Source organism: Salmo trutta, chromosome 17 (genome assembly GCF_901001165.1).
Source record: "Salmo trutta chromosome 17, fSalTru1.1, whole genome shotgun sequence".
Taxonomy (NCBI): domain Eukaryota; kingdom Metazoa; phylum Chordata; class Actinopteri; order Salmoniformes; family Salmonidae; genus Salmo; species Salmo trutta.
In genome coordinates, this window is record NC_042973.1 from 47,377,956 (window position 1) to 47,398,368 (window position 20,413).

The 20,413-nt window shown below is 43.5% G+C and overlaps 1 pseudogene; it reads left to right on the forward strand.

Moving 5' to 3' along the window:
- The first annotated feature begins 4,886 nt into the window (after window positions 1–4,886).
- LOC115151373 (ankyrin repeat, SAM and basic leucine zipper domain-containing protein 1-like) overlaps window positions 4,887–20,413 on the forward strand; it is a 44,163-nt pseudogene continuing 28,636 nt past the window's right edge.

A 20,413-nucleotide genomic window follows, 5' to 3' on the forward strand; every position in this document is an offset into this window, starting at 1 on the left:
ACTCAACATGAAGGATGTGCATCTTCATATCATGCTCTTCCTTTAAATGCTTTAGTTTGCGCTCATTCAATTCCATGGCCAGTTTCTCATGCATGCTCAGCCTCTTTGTGTCACCAACCTGGGCCAGAGGATAAAGACAATCTTCCTTCCTGGCTGCTGCAGATGTAGCGGGCTGACCTTCATCCTGTTAAGACAAGTCCCCTCCGAGCTATGGTGATCATCTGCCTCTGGAAAATGATTACATTGCTGCATTAGAGAACATTATTTCTTTAAGAGTTGAGTTCATTACATCATTTTTATTATGGGAGCGCAAGAGATGACTGACAACATTACATATTCCCTGCAGCACGGGGATGGCACAGGTTTTATGAATGTGTCCTACCAAATGAGGATTGGAACGGTCCCCCATCTGAACTGTCTAAATGGGTATCATAGGGGATACCTTCCAGGGGTTACTGTCTATCAATAATTCTGGTCAACAAGTCCCCTAGCTCATCTGTCTTTGGTATTACCAGTCTTGAAACGCTCTCTACGAGCAACAGCATTTGTCTTCTTTAAGTAGATTTTTGTTTTTCCAAAAGACCTTAGAAAGACTAGACAATATAGAAATTATATGAGTAATTATGCATGATATTGTTTGTTACATTTATTTCACACAAATACATTTAGGCCCCACTATGTTGTGTTACACAACAAAACTAACATTTCAAAGTGACTAGAGATATGTATACTGTAGCTAAGAAAGTCATACTACATGTATGTTCTGTAGTAAGCTGTTAGTAGCCCATGTGCCTCACCCTAATAATTTGCTCCTTTTCCCCCTCATAACTTAGCCTACTGTTCTGACTTGGTGGTGCACATGTAGCCTATAGCCTGTTTTAGAGAAAGGTAATCATAGAATATTGTAAGAGCTTTCATTGTCAGCTTTATATGCCCTATGGTTCTGACTTGGTGTACAGGGAGAATACTGTAATAATAGTTACACTGACTACATCCCTCTTATACGCTCGTCGTCCGCTTATGCCATAGATTGTACATCTCAATTGTCAGTAGAAACCACATTTGTTGAAGCAAATCAGCCAGCCATAGCAGCTATGTTTTTATAACAGGAAGTGAATTAGGCGAAATTAACTGTTTTGCTGCCAAACAAGGCTCCGCTGATAGCCAGGTGTAGCAGCGGTGAGGATTCACTCCATGGTGCTGAAAAGAAAGCTCTGCTGTTGGGACAGCTTTATGTAGGCCCTAACAGTTTGTGGGCACCGCTTGTCACCGTTATAGGTCAATTAATGTATTGTTTAGTGTTGTGTAGTGGCTTTGCTGGAATGCATCCCCAAAAATATTTGAGTTTGCACCATCAAGATTTACATGCTAAAATTGCCACGGGCTAGGATGGACGGATTATTAGTGCTGAATCTGTCTAAATCCAATTGAATTATCTAGATTCCCTTTACCAAGGGAACCGGTTCGAAAATATCTGATAGTTAAACTGTGAGTAATTCAATTTAAATAACACTTTACACTCAAATAGGACTATCTATTTGAGATACAATCACATCCATTCTGTAACGATGTATGCTGAGAGTCGGGAAGCAAGTTCAGGGAGTGAATACATTTAATAAATAAATGAACAAAACAAGAAACACAAACAGCGCACCGACATGAAACAGCAACAATGACGACTGGTGAAGAAACCAAAGGGAGTGACATATAAAGGGAAGGTAATCAAGGAGGTGATGGAGTCCAGGTGAGTGTCATTATGCGGGTAACGCTGGTGAAAGGTGTGCGCTCTGACGAGCAGCCTGGTGACCTAGAGGCCGGAGAGGGAGCACACGTGACACATTCATTGTCGTGGTCATTCAAACAGAAGATACGCTGTGGTGTCAAAAATGTTAAAGAATGAATTTTGTCAACTGGAGGCAGGGTGATTAGATAGCCATAATAATATGGAATTTAGCTAGGACATCTTGTGATAAGTGCCGTGGGATGTCTAGTGACCACGGAGTGTCAGGTCCTTGTTTAACATCTTATTTGAAGGACGGCACCAGGGCTCCTCTGGTGGCACTTCTTTAGTCTTGTTACCCGACCCTAGGCAACAGTGACTAAGGTCTGGTTTCAATGATGGACTCTTTTGGCATCTATGTAGTAGAAGTCAATGGAAAGCAGACCGTGGGGGGATAGAAGAAGTGCATTTTGGAAGTGGCTAGTGCATCAACTACCTTCACTGAAACCACTGCAAAGGTTTTGCCTGCAAACTTTAGTTTTGAATCGCAAAGTTCTGGCATGTCTGCCTCGTGGTTTATTGGGAGAGTTGTCCGTCGGTCTGAACAGGACTGACTTTTTTTCCCTTGTCGAAGTTGCCGAAAGAGTCCACTATTGAAACCAGACCCTAGTCACTGTTGCCTAGGGTCGGGTTTTAGCAACTAGCATCAAAGACAGAACATTATGAAAAGAGGCAGAACCTGGTTCTTCAAAAGACAGGTTGGTTGTTTAGCAACAAAACTGACACATGCACAACTATGGGGCAAAACAGACGGGATTGGCTTAGTGTTGACAACATATATTTCTTATACAATGTTTACTGAAAACATCAATACATTTGCACAATGAGCACTTGCTTTCTCTCAAATACATAATTACAGTTGTTTCTTAGCTAGCTGATTTTAGCCATATTAACATAGATGTGACATCAGTCAAACACCTCAAAACAAGACATGTTATAAAGAACAAGATAGAACTAGCTGAAACGAGTCACCGACGATTCCCCACACGGCAGCTTCTTGTCATTGTTGCTAGCTATCTGGCCATCCAGAATCACAACAACACAGACTTCTGCCCAATTAAAGCGTGCCCATCGTTTTGATGACATTGTTAGCAAACCCGTCTTTAGTTTTCCCTGATCACGTTTGTAGGCAATGTCAGGGCGAAGTTGTCTAGCTAAGCACATGCGTAGAAACATTGGGTCTAACGGTCCTCTTGCACCGAATTGTGCATGTGCAGGCCGTCAAATCAAAGGCACTCCTTCGATATAAAGTTGTTTTGGACAAAAATTAAAACTGGTCAGTTTGTCACTCTCACGGGGTTGGAGTAATAACATGTTCAACAACTTAATACATGAGCTCGAATCTAGGTTGTGCCTTTTCATTAGCAACAAAACCGACATGTCTGCAACTATGGGGCAAAACAGACAGGGTTGGCTTATAGTTTTGACAACATATATTTCATATCTAATTTTTATTGAAAACATAAATACATTTTTACAATGAACACTTTGTTTCTCAAATACATTGTTACAGTTGTTGCTTAGATAGCTAGCAATTTTTTTGCCATATTAGCATAGACGTGGCATCAGTCAAACACCTCAAAACAAGACATGGTATCAAGAACAACATAAAACTAGCTGAAATGAGCCACCTACGATTCCTCACATGGCAGATTCTTGTCATTGTTGCTAGCTGTCAGTTTGTCATGTTCACAGGGTTGGAGTATTAACATGTTCAACAACTTAAGACATTGGCTTGAATCTAGGTTGTGCCTTTTGATTTCAAGAAAATTAACAACTAATGAAGATTAGCTTTGTCTGCTTCGCAAGTGTTCTTGGAAGTCTTGCGATGTTGCGTCTCTGGGTTTAGAAACTCTGTGCTAGCACTCTTTGCCTTGGGGCGATGGAGTCTGAGGGACGAAGACCAGAGGGAAGAGTGCCCCCTACTGGCCTTTCTAAGTCCAACAGCACCTCAAGCAGGCGGTGTCCCAAGTACTAACCTCGTCCCAAGGCAATGGGCGCATTCCTCTGCCAAGACGTTGCTAATGCATGCCAGATCTTACAACACCAGCTAACCACATCATATGTTACGGCAATCTGTCAGTCGATGACTAGGTCAATGACGTGGCACGCAACCATTGGTTGATGCATGCAATGTCTGAGCAGGGGTACGCAACCTATATTTTCATACATTTTGGCTGAAGTGAGATTACCCAAGTACCAACCGGGACCAATGCTTAACTCTGAAAAGCCAGCAGGGATGCAGGCTGGCATGGCTGGACTCAAACAAACATAATCATTCTTAAAACTAAAACTGGAATGGAAGCTTCAATATCAAACAGTCAGTTTTCCAACACCCCCAATTCCTGTTCTCAAAATTAATTTAGATCCTGGTCTAGGCCACTGAGGAATATATGAATGGTCTAGACCACGGATGGGAAACTTTGATGGGGGTGGGCACCCCCCAAAAATCTGAGCTCATCATGAGGGGCCACCGCAGTGGCTCGCGGTTCTGAGCATCTATATATATATACACTACCGGTCAAAAGCTTTAGAACACCTACTCACTCAAGGGTTTTTCTTTATTTTTACTATTTTCTACATTGTAGAATAATAGAGAAGACATCAAAACTATGAAATAACACATATGGAATCATGTAGTTATCAAAAAAGTTGCCCATCCCTGGTCTAGACCTGGAAGCTTAAACTTTACTTATTACTTTACTGGACCTGCTGCCAGATTATGACCAAAGATTATGGGTATACTGATAAGATAGAGTATATGTCTCTCCCCCTAACAATGGGAGTCGTTGTCCACAAAGTGGTTCGACGGGCTGTATAGCACCCACCTATGTCACGTCATACTTATATCAGTACACTTGTAAGCATTATGAAACTTCTATTAGATCAAATAACCCTCACTTAGCAAATAACACATACATTTTGTTGTTGACCAAATTCGACTCATTGACAACCTTGCTAGGTGAAAAAACATCACCTGCAGGGGGGAGACAGATTTCCCACCGAGTTGGGCCTCTCTCTTGCTCTTCCTCTCTGATCTTACATTGTCATCCGTGTTACGTATAGCAATGCACCTGTTTACAGAAGATCCATAAGCGAGGCCATCATGCCCAACGAGGTGCAATATGCCTTCCCTGCAGGAGATGAAAGTGACGGGAGCAACGACAAGTGGGACATTGGATCGTCAAAGTACAAAAAGGACCCCTTAATTGAGGTGACACATATTCATACTTCCAATTTGTTTCTTCAAGAATTGCATATCTGCCATCTGTCTTGAGCTTGAGACAGCTAAAGGTTGCTATCTAGCGAGCTAGGTACTGTAGCTACCTTACATTGTTAAGATCAATTAGTTAGCTAGCTAGCTAGCTATTTGCCAGTTCTGTTGAATCCACAATAACGAGGCAGGTTCTCTCGATTGAATATCAGCTGATTCAACAATTTATCTTTAGTAGTTTTGTTGTTTAGTTATGAGAAAATGTAACGGATCGTACCCGTGCGCGAGGAAGATGGTAAATCCCATCCAGCAGGAGGCGACAATTGTTTTGTCTACAACAATCCCTTTAGAAATACAACACAGTGAAGTACTCATCATTTAATATAACAGCATTGTGTCTAACAGACCATTATTGTATTTTCAGAGCACAGATGCAGTGACCCAAGCAGCAGAAGACAACGTCTCCACCTTGAAAAGAGCCTGTCACGCCCTGATCTGTTTCACTTGTTCCTGTGATTGTCTCCACCCCCTCCAGGTGTCGCTTATTTTCCCCAGTGCATTTATCCCTGTGTTCCCTGTCTCTCTGTGCCAGTTCGTCTTGTATGTTTAGTCAAGTCAACCAGCATGTTTTTCCCTGTACTCCTCTTTTCTTTTCTCTTTTGCTAGCCTTCCCAGTTTTGACCACTGCATGCTGACTTTGGACTACTTTCCCGCCTGCCTGATCATCCTGCTTGCCCTGACCTTGAATCTGCCTGCCCTTTGGTACCTATTGGACTGAACTGGTTTTGACCTTTTGCCTGTACACGACCATTCTCTTGCCGACCCCTTTTTGGATTAATAAACATTGTAAGACTCCAACCATCTGCCTCCTGTGTCTGCATATGGGTCTCGCCTTGTGCCTTGATAGAGCTATCAACACCGGAGATGTCCAGCTTGTTCACCAGCTGTTGGAAAATGGCAGGTTTTGATAATGAACTATTGTAAATTCTACATCTGTCACGATCGTCAAAAGGAGTCGACCAAGGTGCAGCGTGGAATATGTTCATCTCGTGATTTATTTACTCAGAACACGATAAAAGTAATGAACAAAGAAAATACGACCGTCACGTTCTGTAGGCACACAAAGCAATACAAAAATAAGATCCTACAAACACAGGTGGAAAAAAGGCTGCCTAAGTATGGTTCCTAATCAGAGACAACGATAGACAGCTGCCTCTGGTTAGGAACCATACTCGGCCCAACACAAAGAAATACAAAACATAGAATGCCCACCCCACAACCTGACCTAACCACATAGAGAAACAAACCCTCTCTCTCAGGTCAGGGCGTGACAGTACCCCCCCCCCCCAAAGGTGCAGACTCCCGGCCGCAAACCTGAACCTATAGGGGAGGGTCCGGGTGGGCATCTATACTTGGTGGCGGCTCTGGTTCAGGGTGTAGCCCCCACACCGCCCGCTGATCCCCCCGCTTCTGTGTCGCCGGAGGCTCTGAACTGCCGACCGCCACTGAAGACTCTGGGCTGCAGGCCGCCGCTGAAAACTCGGGGCTGCAGACCACCGCTGAAGACTCGGGGCTGCAGACCACCGCTGAAGACTCGGGGCTGCAGACCGTCGCTGAAGACTCGGGGCTGCAGACCGTCGCTGAAGACTCGGGGCTGCAGACCGCCGCTGAAGACTCCGGGCTGCAGACCGCCGCTGAAGACTCCGGGCTGCAGAGCGTCGCTGGAGGCTCGGGGCTGCGGACCGTCGCTGAAGACTCGGGGCTGAAGACCGCCGCTGAAGACTCCGGGCTGCAGACCGCCGCTGAAGACTCGGGGCTGCAGAGCGTCGCTGGAGGCTCGGGGCTGCGGAGCGTCGCTGGAGACTCGGGGCTGCAGAGAGTCGCTGGAGGCTCCGGGCTGCGGAGCGTCGCTGGAGGCTCCGGACTGGGGAGCGTAGCTGGAGGCTCCGGACCGGGGAGCGTCGCTGGAGACTCCGTGCCATGGATCATCACTACTGGTTCCACGCCATGGATCATCACTGGAGGCTTCGTGCCATGGATCATCCCTACAGGCTCCGGGCCATGGATCATCACTGGAGGCTTCGTGCCATGGATTATCACTACAGGCTCCTGGCCATGGATCATCACTGGAGGCTTCTTGCCATGGATTATCACTGGAGGCTTCGGACCATTGATCATCACTGGAGGCTGGAACCGGTCTCACCGGACTGGGGAGACGCACAGGAGACTGGGTGCGCAGAGCAGGTACAGGGCACACTGAGCCGTGGAGGTGCACCGGAGGTCTGGAGCTCAGGGCTGGCACACCCCGTCCTGGCTGGATGGTCACTGTAGCCCAGCAAGGGTGGGGCGCTGGTACAGGATGGACTGTGCTGCGCTGGTGAACGGGGTGTCCCGTGCGTAGAACAGGCGCAGGATAACCTGGGCCGTAGAGACGCACTGGAGACCAGATACGCTGAGCCGGCGCACTTCTTCCTGGCTGACGGCCAACTCTAGCATGGCAACGGTGAGGAGCTTGCACCGAGCGCACCGGGCTGTGATTGCGCACTTGCGACACAGTGCACATCATCGCATAACACGGTGCTTGCTCGGTCACTCGCTCCCCACGGTAAGCACAGGTCTTAAAACCGCCTTAGCCAATCTACCCGTGTGCCCCCCCCCAAACATTTTTTGCCGCTGCCTCTCGGCCTCCTGTTGCTTGCCTAGCCGTACTTCCCAGTATCGCCGTTCCGCCTTCGCTGCCTCTATCTCCTCCGGCGGGCGGCGATACTCTCCCGGCCTTGTCCAAGGTCCTGCCCCATCCAGGATCTCCTCCCATGTCCAGTCATCCTGCCCACGCTGCTTAGTCTTTTTGTGGTGGGATCTTCTGTCACGATCGTCAAAAGGAGTCGACCAAGGTGCAGCGTGGAATATGTTCATCTCGTGATTTATTTACTCAGAACACGATAAAAGTAATGAACAAAGAAAATACGACCGTCACGTTCTGTAGGCACACAAAGCAATACAAAAATAAGATCCCACAAACACAGGTGGAAAAAAGGCTGCCTAAGTATGGTTCCTAATCAGAGACAACGATAGACAGCTGCCTCTGGTTAGGAACCATACTCGGCCCAACACAAAGAAATACAAAACATAGAATGCCCACCCCACCCCACACCTAAACCTAACCACATAGAGATACAAACCCTCTCTCTCAGGTCAGGGCGTGACAACATCAGGGTTCCCCAATAGGCATGTGATTTTATTTGGCCCCCAAAGTTTTCGTAGCAACATTTTTTAATAATAATAATGACTTGTTGGACTTAAAATACTGTCAAATCCCCAGAAAATCAGCTCAAAGTGATTTAATTGTGGAAATATGTTCCCAAGTATCCCTACAAATAAATAGAGGCTTATGTGATCAGTGGTGTAGTGGAGGGAAAATTGTAATCTAATGTTCGGTACATGACAAAGTTTTAAACTTTGCTGATTTGGGATCTTCTTTGAACCCAGTTAAATAACTAAGTGCTGAAACTCTGTTTGGCCTGGTTTCACCTTTCTAATTCCTGTGTCAGGCCTGGATGTCGAGACCAAGCTGGGCTTTGAGCGGACACCGCTGATGTGTGCTATGCACGTGGCTCACTATGACATTGCCAAGTTTCTGCTGCACATAGGAGCCAGCGCTAACTTCGGCAGAGACAAGACCAACGAGTCATATTATGCAGGCTACAGCTTGTATTCAATACCAAGCTCCCATCAGCACTCTGATGTTGACTACATCCCGGTGCATTGTAGTTGAACAAAAGTACAGTGCAAGTTAATAGGCGTGATCGTTAAATCATTCCACTAGGCCAATATTTTTTTCAGATGTCATGGTTTTTCAGTGTTTCACAGACAGTTGTGTGACAGAACTTGACCCATCTCTGCTAGAAACGTTCATATCTTCCAGCTTCTGCAAGACAGCTTGGAGAAGAGACTATCTGCTCTATAGAGACACTGACTTAAAAGAGAGAGAGAACACTGCCGCTGGCACGGGCTCAAATGACCTTCCCGTCAGAAGTAGGACAGATAGCGGGATATTGCAACAAAACAGCAATGATGGACAAAGAAAGGAAGGAAGGAATCCTGTGATATAAAACAATCCAAGCTGTGCATGTCCAGACTTAATCCTCCTGTCTTCCGACAGGCCACTTCTGCTTTCCATGAAGAAACTGTACCGCACTTGAATCACACACATACACACACAGTTAATTACCCCTCCTCTCGCACCTTCTCTCAATTTCCACACGTGCTCCGGCCAAAGACAGAGCAGCCAATTAGAAGCCTTGGCACTGGCTTCATCTGCCTTTACTTAAAGTCTATGACGTTAAAGAGGAACCTTCAAAAAACATGCTGCTAATCCGCCGGTGTGTTTTCAGTTTACAGCTCCGACCAGATCATTCCTGCCTCTCTCACTCTGGTGGTGGAGAAATTGAATGCATCTTTTGGGGTATCGTTGTATCAGGGATCTAGGAAAGGGAGACAAGAGAGATAAGAGAGTCAAAGTCATGGATAGACAGAGGAGAGTGTTACCCCGGTTGGGTGATAAGGGAGTCACAGTCTGTGCTTGTGTTTGTGCGTTACTCCAGTCAGCACATATGGGATGGATGGTTGTGTGTACGTTAGTGATGCGCGGGTCAGCCGTTTGTTCACCCGCACCCAATTGCTAATGAGTAGGGGTGTAAAGGTTCACCAAATCCACGGTTCGGCGCGTATTGCAGTATTGGGTTCACGGTTCAGTTTCGGTACAGTGGGAAAATGAAATGTACTTCACAATGTTCAGCATTCAATGTTCCTTGCATTGTCCGTTGTGACCAGATTGTTGTGTTGGGCCTCTCAAGTTTCCACTCTGATGCTGCGTTTGTAACCATATGGAACATGCGAGTTTACCAGTTGTGAAGTCGTAAATACCAGTTGGTATGCATTCATGTGATTTAAACTCATTGAGAAACGCTGATTGGCTAATGGCCAACAAGCTGTGTCAACAATAAACTAAAAGTACAGCTATCATGCTTGTAAACTAATTATAGAGTTAAAAAAAACACGTTAATAGATTGATTTTTATATTGTTTTGTTGTTGCATTTAACTGCTGAAAATGCTGTTATAGAGGCCATTTCCTTAGTAAGTGACGTCAGAGGTCACCATGTGGGAGTGGTGGGTGCTCAGGATGATAGACGAGTTTCCCACTAGTAATTGCCAGTTTGAGAGCCGTTCAAGTGTATTTTTCCCAGTCGTTGGCTTGCTTATATACAGCGGAGCGGGTAATAACTGTTTGCTGAATGTGTGCAAAAGGGAAGTTCGTAACGTGGCTCAAGCACTTTCACGAGGTGCTGAAACCTAAATCATTTTCCAATCGTTTTGTTCTGAATAGAACCATTATTTTTTAAGTTGCGTTCCACTGTTCCGACCTGCAAAATAAAGTACTGGTTTCTATCTTTACTTTCTGTTCCTTTTTAAACCTCTGAAATATTTTTTTTTACATTAGCTCGACATTAACTTACTTCACCAGTACGGATAGAGCAGCTCGCTATGGAGCGGGCAAGCTATAAAGTTGTTTACATATGCGATGGACAGACAAGTATAGGCCGCAACTAACATTTTGTTGGTGGGGAGAGAGCAAGAGGGGGTGGAGGAGGTTGTGCTTGAAGTGCTGGGCATCTTGTTATGACTAGCTTCGACACAACCAAGAGAGTTATGCCATGCATTATCTGAATTGGGCCCACAGAGTTACTGAGGAGCAGCTTCTATGGAGGAACTTTTAATGTCTTGAACTTCTGAGACTTTGCTTAACGTTGGACCAGAGCTAGCTAACAAGTTTGTGTGTGCAGAGCAGGACCAGAATTCAAAACACATCTTACCTTTTTGTAGTTAATAAATCCAATGTTAAACATAATAACTATAATATCCGTAACTAGCATTGGAAAAAATATAAACATAGCCTACCTATCGCTCTTGTAATTTCTTTGGCCTGGTCAGAATCAGCTACCAAGTGCTGCTTGACTGCAGAGCACAGACATTGTGTTGTTGTTTCTTTGTGTTTCTGTCTTGCTCCGGTATACTGGGCTGATGTCCGTGTAAATGTGTCAATATGTTTGAGGTGTTGGCAGCTGCCTAGGCTGTTCTCGTTGAGTGTGGCAACATTAGGCCTGTCCCCGATCAAAAAAAATCTTGGTTGACCGAAAGTCGTCTGTTCTTTCAACCAATCGATTGGTCTACATAGAAAACGTATATTTTTCCATATACACTACCGTTCAAAAGTTTGGGTTCACTTAGAAATGTTCTATGAAGGGAGTAGTACACAGCGTTGTACGAGATCTTCAGCTTCTTGTCAATTTCTCGCATGGAATAGTCTTAATTTCTCAGAACAAGAATAGACTGACAAGTCTCAGAAGAAAGTTCTTTGTTTCTAGCCATTTTGAGCCTGTAATCGAACCCACAAATGCTGACGCTCCAGATACTCAACTAGTCATAAGAAGGCCATTTTTATTGCTTCTTTAATTAGGACAACAGTTTTCAGCTGTGCTAAATAATTGCAAAAGGGTTTTCTAATGATCAATTAGCCTTTCAAAATGATAAACTTGGATTAGCTAACACAACGTGACATTGGAACATAGGCAGGGGCGAAAATCTGATATCAACTTTGGAGGGGACAATTACATTAAATTTTCTCAAGAGCAATTCCTGAGGGGGACACCAACAGTAGTGCTGTAACACATAGCCTACGTTTAATATGTATATTGAGGAACCTAAGAAATAAGGTGTTTGCCGTACTCCTAACTACCGGTACCCAAAACTACACAACTAATCACAACAGCAATACCATTGCCTTTAACAAATCTTAGTTCAGTCACCAGTTTAAGTTGAGAGTGGGGGTATCCATGGCATTTTCCAATTATGTTCCTATTTTACAAGTAAAATTTTTTTAGAACCTTTCATAATGTTGCCAAACAAAGACTCAACAAACTTACCTGAGACTCCCTGTCTCTGCCAGTCTGTCCCTGCATATCTGTCCCCAACTCTGCTGTCTGTGTGCCATCTGTTGCCTGCTCTGCCTAATGACATCATTGTGAAACATTTCCATTAGAATTTCATTTCTTTCTTATGAACATTTTATCAACTAGTCTTTGAGATATTAGGCTACTAGGGTTCTTACTTTGCGTTTTGGTGTACTGAAAAATACTCTGATGTCCGTCTTTTTTCTGCCATTTTTCTGCCATTTTTTTACCTGGTTGGCTACACACACACAGTATGTAGATTATTTACAGTAGGAGATGGGCTTCTATCATCTTATCTTCTATCATTCTATATGGGCTTCGATCTAAAAGGTAGCTAGCAAATGTGAAACGAATTGCAGTGACAAGAGTTGACAGCTGTATGAGTTCACCATTTACACAACATATGCTGCAACCTTTTGTAATTTTAATCGTTTGTTTCATATTGGCTGGCTTCCAACAATAGCTGAATTTGCAAAGCTTGCGAGCATCAATTCAGTGGTGTTTGCTATAATCTTTGCTACCCGGGTTAAATAAAGGTGAAATAAAATATATAAATAAAAGTTCCCTTGCGACAATTTAGCTTTTGCAATGAGACCATTAAATATATTTAAAACAATGGTAGAAGAGAGAGTAGTTCTGTTCAGTTTATCGCTAACCTTATCACAGGGACTTTGAAGCACTAACTTACATGCATGCTGATCTTGGAATAAATTGACGATAGCAAAGATTCCATCTTTGACGACGCCACATAAATGGAATAGGTACTAGCTAGCTTAATAGTTAATATTTGCGCGCTAGCTCTGCATATTCAGCTAGTGTGTGTGCGCGATTGACTGGATTAACCTCACGTCAGTTACGTGCATTGAGTGCCTTTCAGACAGTAGATACGACCTCTACGTTACCTCGCAAGCTAAGGAACTAGCAGTGGATCAAACCATTGTGAGGCAAAGGGTGGGGGGGGTCGCAATCTTTTGAAACTTAAAAACGCGCTATTAAGTGTCTATAATCAGCACAATTGCTTTCATTGCGTATTATTAATATTATTTAAATTACATAGTTATGTTTCAGTAATATATTGGGGGGGGACAAATCATATTTTTCCCAGGATGGGGGGGTCGTTTCCCCCCCGTCCCCCCGGGATTTCCGCCCCTGAACATAGGAGTGATGGTTGCTGATAATGGGCCTCTGTATGCCTATGTAGATATTCCAACATTAACAATGTCTACACTGTATTTCTGATCAATTTTATGTTATTTTAATGGACAAAAAATGTGCTTTTCTTTCAAAAACAAGGACATTTCTATGTGACCTCAAACTTTTGAACTGTAGTGTATGTGACCTGTTTCAGGAAGCTAGCCATATGTGGCACTTCACTACTTCACAGGAGAGGCATTTTATTACATTTTTTAAAATTATTTTATTATTTTATTACATTTGTTATTTTTGGTGTAAATGCCTTCTAGAACGGGAACTTTCATGTGCCTTAATAACAAACTTGTATTCCATCTGTAAATACGAATATATGTTTTTAATTACAAGTTTAGTTGGTTTAGCCACGGAAAAAGGCAGGAAGCTTCCCGCTAGCCATGATTGGCTAAGATAATGGTTGGGCTGGACATGCTGGGAGATGAGTTTGGATTGGTCTGCCATGTAGCATGCTCCTGTATAACGTAAGTTGCTCAGTATGAGTTGATAGTCTTTTCTACTGTGGCTTTTTTGAAAGATATAACGTTTTCCATTGAGAACTACAAAAGTTTTGCTAATTTTCTCAACAACATTGATGCCCTGAATTTAGCAGGCGCTATCGACAGATCAGTTGGAAAAAGTTGTGATGGGCTACTTTCTCCACACGCCACGGTCAGTGTGAACCGGAGTGACTTGACTCAACACTGGTCAAACAAGATGTAGCTACAAACAAAACAGAGTTAAATGGTTCAAGTCTGCTGTGAGGCGTTCATCCATGTATACTGGTAAGAGTCTAGCAATATTTTCAGATATCATATGTTTGATATATGAAATGATATGTTAATTTTGTCAGAAAGTAATTTTCATTGCAAGTTAAAGTGTACTGTTAGTTCGCTAGCGAATGTTAGCTTACTGGCTTGCTAGCTAATGTTACGTGTATGACCTGTGTAGTAATATTATTCTAATCAGAACTCATTTGCATTGCTAGTTATAGCCTGATGTTGGCTAGCTAACATTGAACCTAGTTGGTTAGCTTTAGCTACCTGCAGATTCATACTACAGGTATGACAATGCTTGTATTGGTGGTAGTTCTATGAGTTGCGATTATTCCGGTTTATTGTTTAGCTAGTTAGCTAGCTACATGTCTAATCAAGACTCCACTTGGCCAGATGATTGCATAACCCATCAAGTTAGCCAGGTGTGTCTGGGGGGTGATTACGGCTATCTAATGTGTTTCATGAACATGTGTACATGTCTAGACAATAGTGACCCATCCACTTAGCTAGATGTGGCAGGGGGGTGGTTACAGCATTTCTTTCACATGACCAGTCAATTTAGACAAGTGTGTCTGGGTAAGCATCATCTAATAATTATATCTGCACATTTTCTGTTTTTGATATTGTTTATGCAAGTAACCATTTCACAGTACCATTTACACCTTCTGTATCCTGTGCATGCGACAAATAAACTTAGATTTGATTTTATATAGTGTGTGTTTACCAGAGACGGTAATGTGAAGAACAACATGACCTGCACCAAAGTCAGATTAGGATATAAACTAAGGACTAGATAAAGGGTAATTTTAGTTGGATTTTTTTTCCTTATTGTAGGCTACTACTTTTACCACTTTGAGTCTTGAAATATTTGGTTGTTTACTACACTACTCACTCTGTTTAGCACATGGCCTCATGTGAATCCTTACAGAGATGTGTGGGGCTAAGGCTTAAGAGGGTGTGAATGATGCTGAATGGCTGTAGACAAAGAAGAGCTCTCCAGTAGGTGTACCAAATCATCTAAGGGCCTTTTTCTCAAAAGTGGCATTACAAGTTTATAAACTTTCAAAGCAGAATTACTTTCCCATTGTCCCTCAACTGCAGTGAATGATATACCATCTTCTAGCTCTGAGTCTATACTTTTATTTAATGTAAAAAAAATTAAATGTAGGACCGAATCCAGGTGGTGGGTCACATATAGACACACCCTATGTGTTTTAATAAAATCAACTATATGTATTGAGCTTGTCTGATGCTTCAAGCACAGGGTTTGATTAAATAAGGCACAGATTACTCAAGAGGGAGCCAGAGATCAAGATAACAGGAAGAAAAAAACCTTAACCTGACCGGACCATCCTCCTCTCATTCCTGCTGGCTTTTGCAGATTCTGCCATTACTCTCCTGAAGTTGCCTGTAACAGGCTACACGAGGAGTCGGCAACCTTTCTCATGTGGAATGCCAATTTATCTTACAATTTCTACCCATCTACCCAACTATGCCAGTTATGGTTTTCATATGCACGGTTTTATTTAATTTCTAATAACATCCTTGTATCTCAAAATCAGTGTCATGTGGTTAATCAAAATTCTATCCAAATTAAAATGATACAAACGGAAAAGACACTTCTATGGCCATTGACAACTATGTAAACATATTATACACAAAGCCAACGAACTTAAAACATTGTATCAACAATCAACTTGGGTCTGGCCATTGTATAAAATATTCTGGGCCCTCAGAGTTGCCAATGTCAGTGAGATTGGGACAAACACAGCTGTAGGCTATTTGCGCAAGAGATAAAAGGTAATCGGATAGGCCTATTTTATGACGTTTCCACTGGATCAGAGCATTATATTTATAGAAAGGGAGAGAGCTGGAAAGATTTATCAAATAAATTAACGAACTATTGTCATTCTCAATGGATGCGAAAACAGACTTTGTTTGCTTGCTGTCTGAGATTAAGAAAACATTACTTTGAGAAGCTCCACAACTCATTAGTGGTGGTGTTTTAAACCAATCAGAAATACTATCAGATCCCACAACTCAAGGAGGGAAAAGGGCTGCCTAAGTATGGTTCCCAATCAGAGACAATGATAGGCAGCTGCCTCTGATTGGAAACCATACCTGGCCAATACATAGAAATATAAACCATAGAATGCCCACCCCACACCCTGACCTAACAACATAGAGAAATAAACCGTCTCTCTCAGGTCAGGGCGTGACAGTACCACCCCCCAAAGGTGCGGACTCCCGGCCGCAAACCTGAACCTATAGGGGAGGGTCTGGGTGGGCATCTATACTTGGCGGCGGCTCTGGTTCGGGGCGTAGTCCCCACACCGCCCGCTGATCCCCCCGCTTCTGTGTCGCTGGAGGAACCAGACCGTGGATCATCGCCGGAGGCTCTGAACTGCCAACCGCCGCTGAAGACTCCGGGCTGCAGGCCGCCGCTGAAGACTCGGGGCTGCAGACCGCCGCTGAAGACTCCGGGCTGCAGGCCGTCTCAGGAGGCTCCGGACTGGGGAGCGTCGCTGGAGGCTCCGGACTGGGGAGCGTCGCTGGAGGCTCCGGACTGGGGAGCGTCGCTGTAGGTTCCGGACTGGGGACCGTCGCTGCAGGCTCCGTGCCATGGATCATCACTACAGGTTCCGTGCCATGGATCATCACTACAGGTTCTGCGCCATGGATCATCACTGGAGGCTTTGTGCCATGGATCATCACTGGAGGCTCCGGGCCATGGATTATCACTGGAGGCTTCGTGCCATGGATCATCTCTACAGGCTCTGGCCATGGCTTTTCCAACAGTTTTGAAGGACTTCCCACATATGCTGAGCACTTGTTGGCTGCTTTTCCTTCACTCTGCGTTCCAACTCATCCCAAACCATCTCAATTGGGTTGAGGTCGGGTGATTGTGGAGGCCAGGTCATCTGATGCAGCACTCCATCACTCTCCTTCTTGGTCAAATAGCCCTTACAGAGCTTGGAGGTGTGTTGGGTCATTGTCCAGTTGAAAAACAAATGATAGTCCTACCAGATGGGATGGTGTATTGCTATAGAATGCTGTGGTAGCCATGCTGGTTGTGTGCCTTGAATTCTAAATAAATCACTGACAGTGTCACGACCAAAGAACCCCCACACCATCCCACCTCCTCCTCCATGCTTCACGGTGGGAACCACACATGTGGAGATCATCCGTTCACCTACATTGCGTCTCACAACGACACGGTGGTTGGAACCAATAATCTCAAATTTGGACTCATCAGACCAAAGGACAGATTTCCACCGGTCTAATGTCCATTGCTTGTGTTTCGTGGCCCAAGCAAGTCTCTTCTTATTATTGGTCTCCTTTAGTAGTGGTTTCTTTGCAGCAATTCGACCATGAAGGCCTAATTCACGCAGTCTCCTCTGAACAGTTGATGTTTAGATCTGTTTTCTACTTAAACTATGTGAAGCATTTATTTGGGCTGCAATTTCTGTGGCTGGTAACTCCAATGAACTTATCCTCTGCAGCAGAGGTAACTCTGAGTCTTCCTTTCCTGTGGCGATCCTCATGAGAGCCAGTTTCATCATAGCGCTTGATGGTTCTTGTGACTGCACTTGAAGAAACTTTCAAACTTCTTGACATTTTCCAGATTGACTGACCTTCATGTCTTAAAGTAATGGACTGTCATTTCTCTTAGCGCTGTTCTTGCCATAAGATAGACTTGGTCTTTTACCAAATAGGGCTATCTTCTGTATGCCACCCCTACCTTGTCACAACACAAATGATTGGCTGAAACGCATTAAGAAGGAAATAAATTCCACAAATTAACTTTTAACAAGGCACACCTGTTAATTGAAATGCATTCCAGTTGACTACCTCGTGAAGCTAGTTGAGAGAATGCCAAGAGAGTGCAAAGCTGTCATCAAGGCAAAGGGTGGCAACTTTTTAGAATCTCACATATAAAATGTATTTTGATTTGTTTCACAATTTTTTGGTTACTACACGATTCCATATGTGTTATTTTATAGTTTTGATGTCTTCACTATTATTCTACAATGTAGGAAATAGTAAAAATAAAGTAAAACCCTTGAATGAGTAGGTGTGTCCAAACTTTTGACTGGTACTATATATACAAAAGTATGGGAACCCCCTTTCAAATTAGTGGATTCGGCTATTGTAGCCAAACCCGATAAATGTACCGTTACACCCCTACTAATAACCGATCCGCAACATGTGATAAACTAAAAATCTGAGGCTCGCACCCAACCCTAACCCGCAAATATTGAAAATGCGCTTTAGGCCTACAGTCAGAGAGGCCTACAGTCAGAGATGACGGAATAATATTTTGACAGTCCTTTTTAGATAGGCCTGTTTCCGCTTATTATTTCCAACATTTTGGTAGGCTATTTGTTAGTCAACTTGTCTATAATTAGATACATGCAGCTTATCTTCTGTCATTAGCCAATTGTTGCCCTAAAATACTAAATAAACCCTTGCTCACCAGAATAATGCCATAAATCAATAGAATAACTGCTTGAATCTGATTGACATCGGTAATGTTTGTTTTCTCTGTCATCTCTGCTTCTCTTGCACAGTAGATGTTTCAGGACCGGGGAGAAAATGCAATACATTTTTTTTTTAACGGAAACCATTTTCCATGCAAAATTTATACTATCGGCTTTCATGATGCTGATAAAGACGGCACACTTACAGACATTCCCTAACCACGCATTAATTCTCTCAAGATGCTGAAAGAAAGAAATATTTCTCCACTCATGTTCCTGAATCAAAATGTACATTTGGTGTATAATTTTTACTGCAAGAAACGCTTAATTCTGTAGGAGTATTATATTAAGCTATGTCAGAGGTTATAGACCTACAGTCAGTGTCCAGATTTCAGTTAGGCTACTATTCCATTTACCCATCTGAACACTACAGCTCACTTGAGGTGCCATTTGAATTCCCCTTCTTGTGACTGTCGAATTTGTATAGCACCTCACAATCATCACACATTCAGTGGCTTGCGAAAGTATTCACCACTGTTACGAACCCCTTTGGCCCTGCAGTCTAGGGGGATGGAAACGAGACCCGTAACATATCTTATGCAAATCATAACAGTGAAAAGGAACAGTGAGAACTAAAAACAACAGACAACCTAAATCTACCGTCAAACACTTAAGGTTTATTGTTCAAACACACGGTAATGGGGATGTGATTGGGTAAGGGAAAAGGAGCAGGTGTGTCTTCAGATTGGCGACTGATTGGCGACTGATTACTACCACCTGTGACTAGGGCAGAAAGAGAGAAAACAAATACACACAGGATACCTGTATCCGTAACACTCCCACTCTTAAAGAGCAACCCTATAAGGATTGCGACCAAAGTATTTACAAAGTATTTACAACGAATACCAACAAGTTCAACGAGCAAAGGCAACCTAACGAGACATACAAAAATCATACATTTTTAAACACGAGATAAAGCATCTGCTAACAAATTATCAGAACCCTTTTTGTGGCGGATCTCCAAATTACAATTTTGCACAGTAAGCGCCCAACGCATAAGGCGCTGGTTCTGGTTGTACATATGGTGGAGAAACACTAAGGGGTTATGGTCAGTATATACTATCACTGGTAGGGCACTGGAACCAATATATACTTCAAAGTATTGCAGAGCTAACAACAAAGCTAGAGCTTCTTGTTCGATGGTTGCATAGTTTGACTGACATTTGTTAAACTTTCGAGAAAAATAACAAACAGGATGATCCAGTCCACTCTTGTCCTGCTGCAGTAGAACAGCACCAGCACCTCTGGCACGAGCGTCTACCTCACGTTTAAACTGTCGTTCAAAATCCGGAGCAGCAAGTACAGGGGTATTACATAAGAGTGCTTTAGCAGTATCAAAGCTACCTGACAATCAGGGGACCACTCAAACGATCTTGCCGGACTGAGCAAATCGGTCAATGGAGCAACTACCGCAGATACATTTTTACAGAAACTACGGTAGTAGCCAACCATCACTAAAAAGCGGTGTAGCTCTCGTTTTGGTTTTAGGTGCGGGGAATGCAGTTATAGCCAAGACCTTGGCATCAACAGGGCGCACCTGTCCATGGCCGACCTCTTTGCCGAGATAGGGAACAGTGGCCTTCCCAAACTCGCACTTTGCCAAGTTCAGGGTTAGAGAAGCAGCTGCCAAACGTTCACATACTACCCTTAGAGTTAACATGATCTGACCACTCAGATGAATAAATCACTAGATCATCAAGGTATGCACTACAGTTGGGAACACCAGCTAATACGGAGTTAACCAGTCGTTGGAAAGTGACTGGTGCATTTCGCATCCCAAAAGCCTTGGCATTTTTCCTATTTTGTTGCCTTACAACCTGGAATTAAAATATATTTTTTGGGGGTTTGTATCATTTGATTTACACAACATGCCTACCACTTTGAAGATGCAAAATATTTTTTTTGT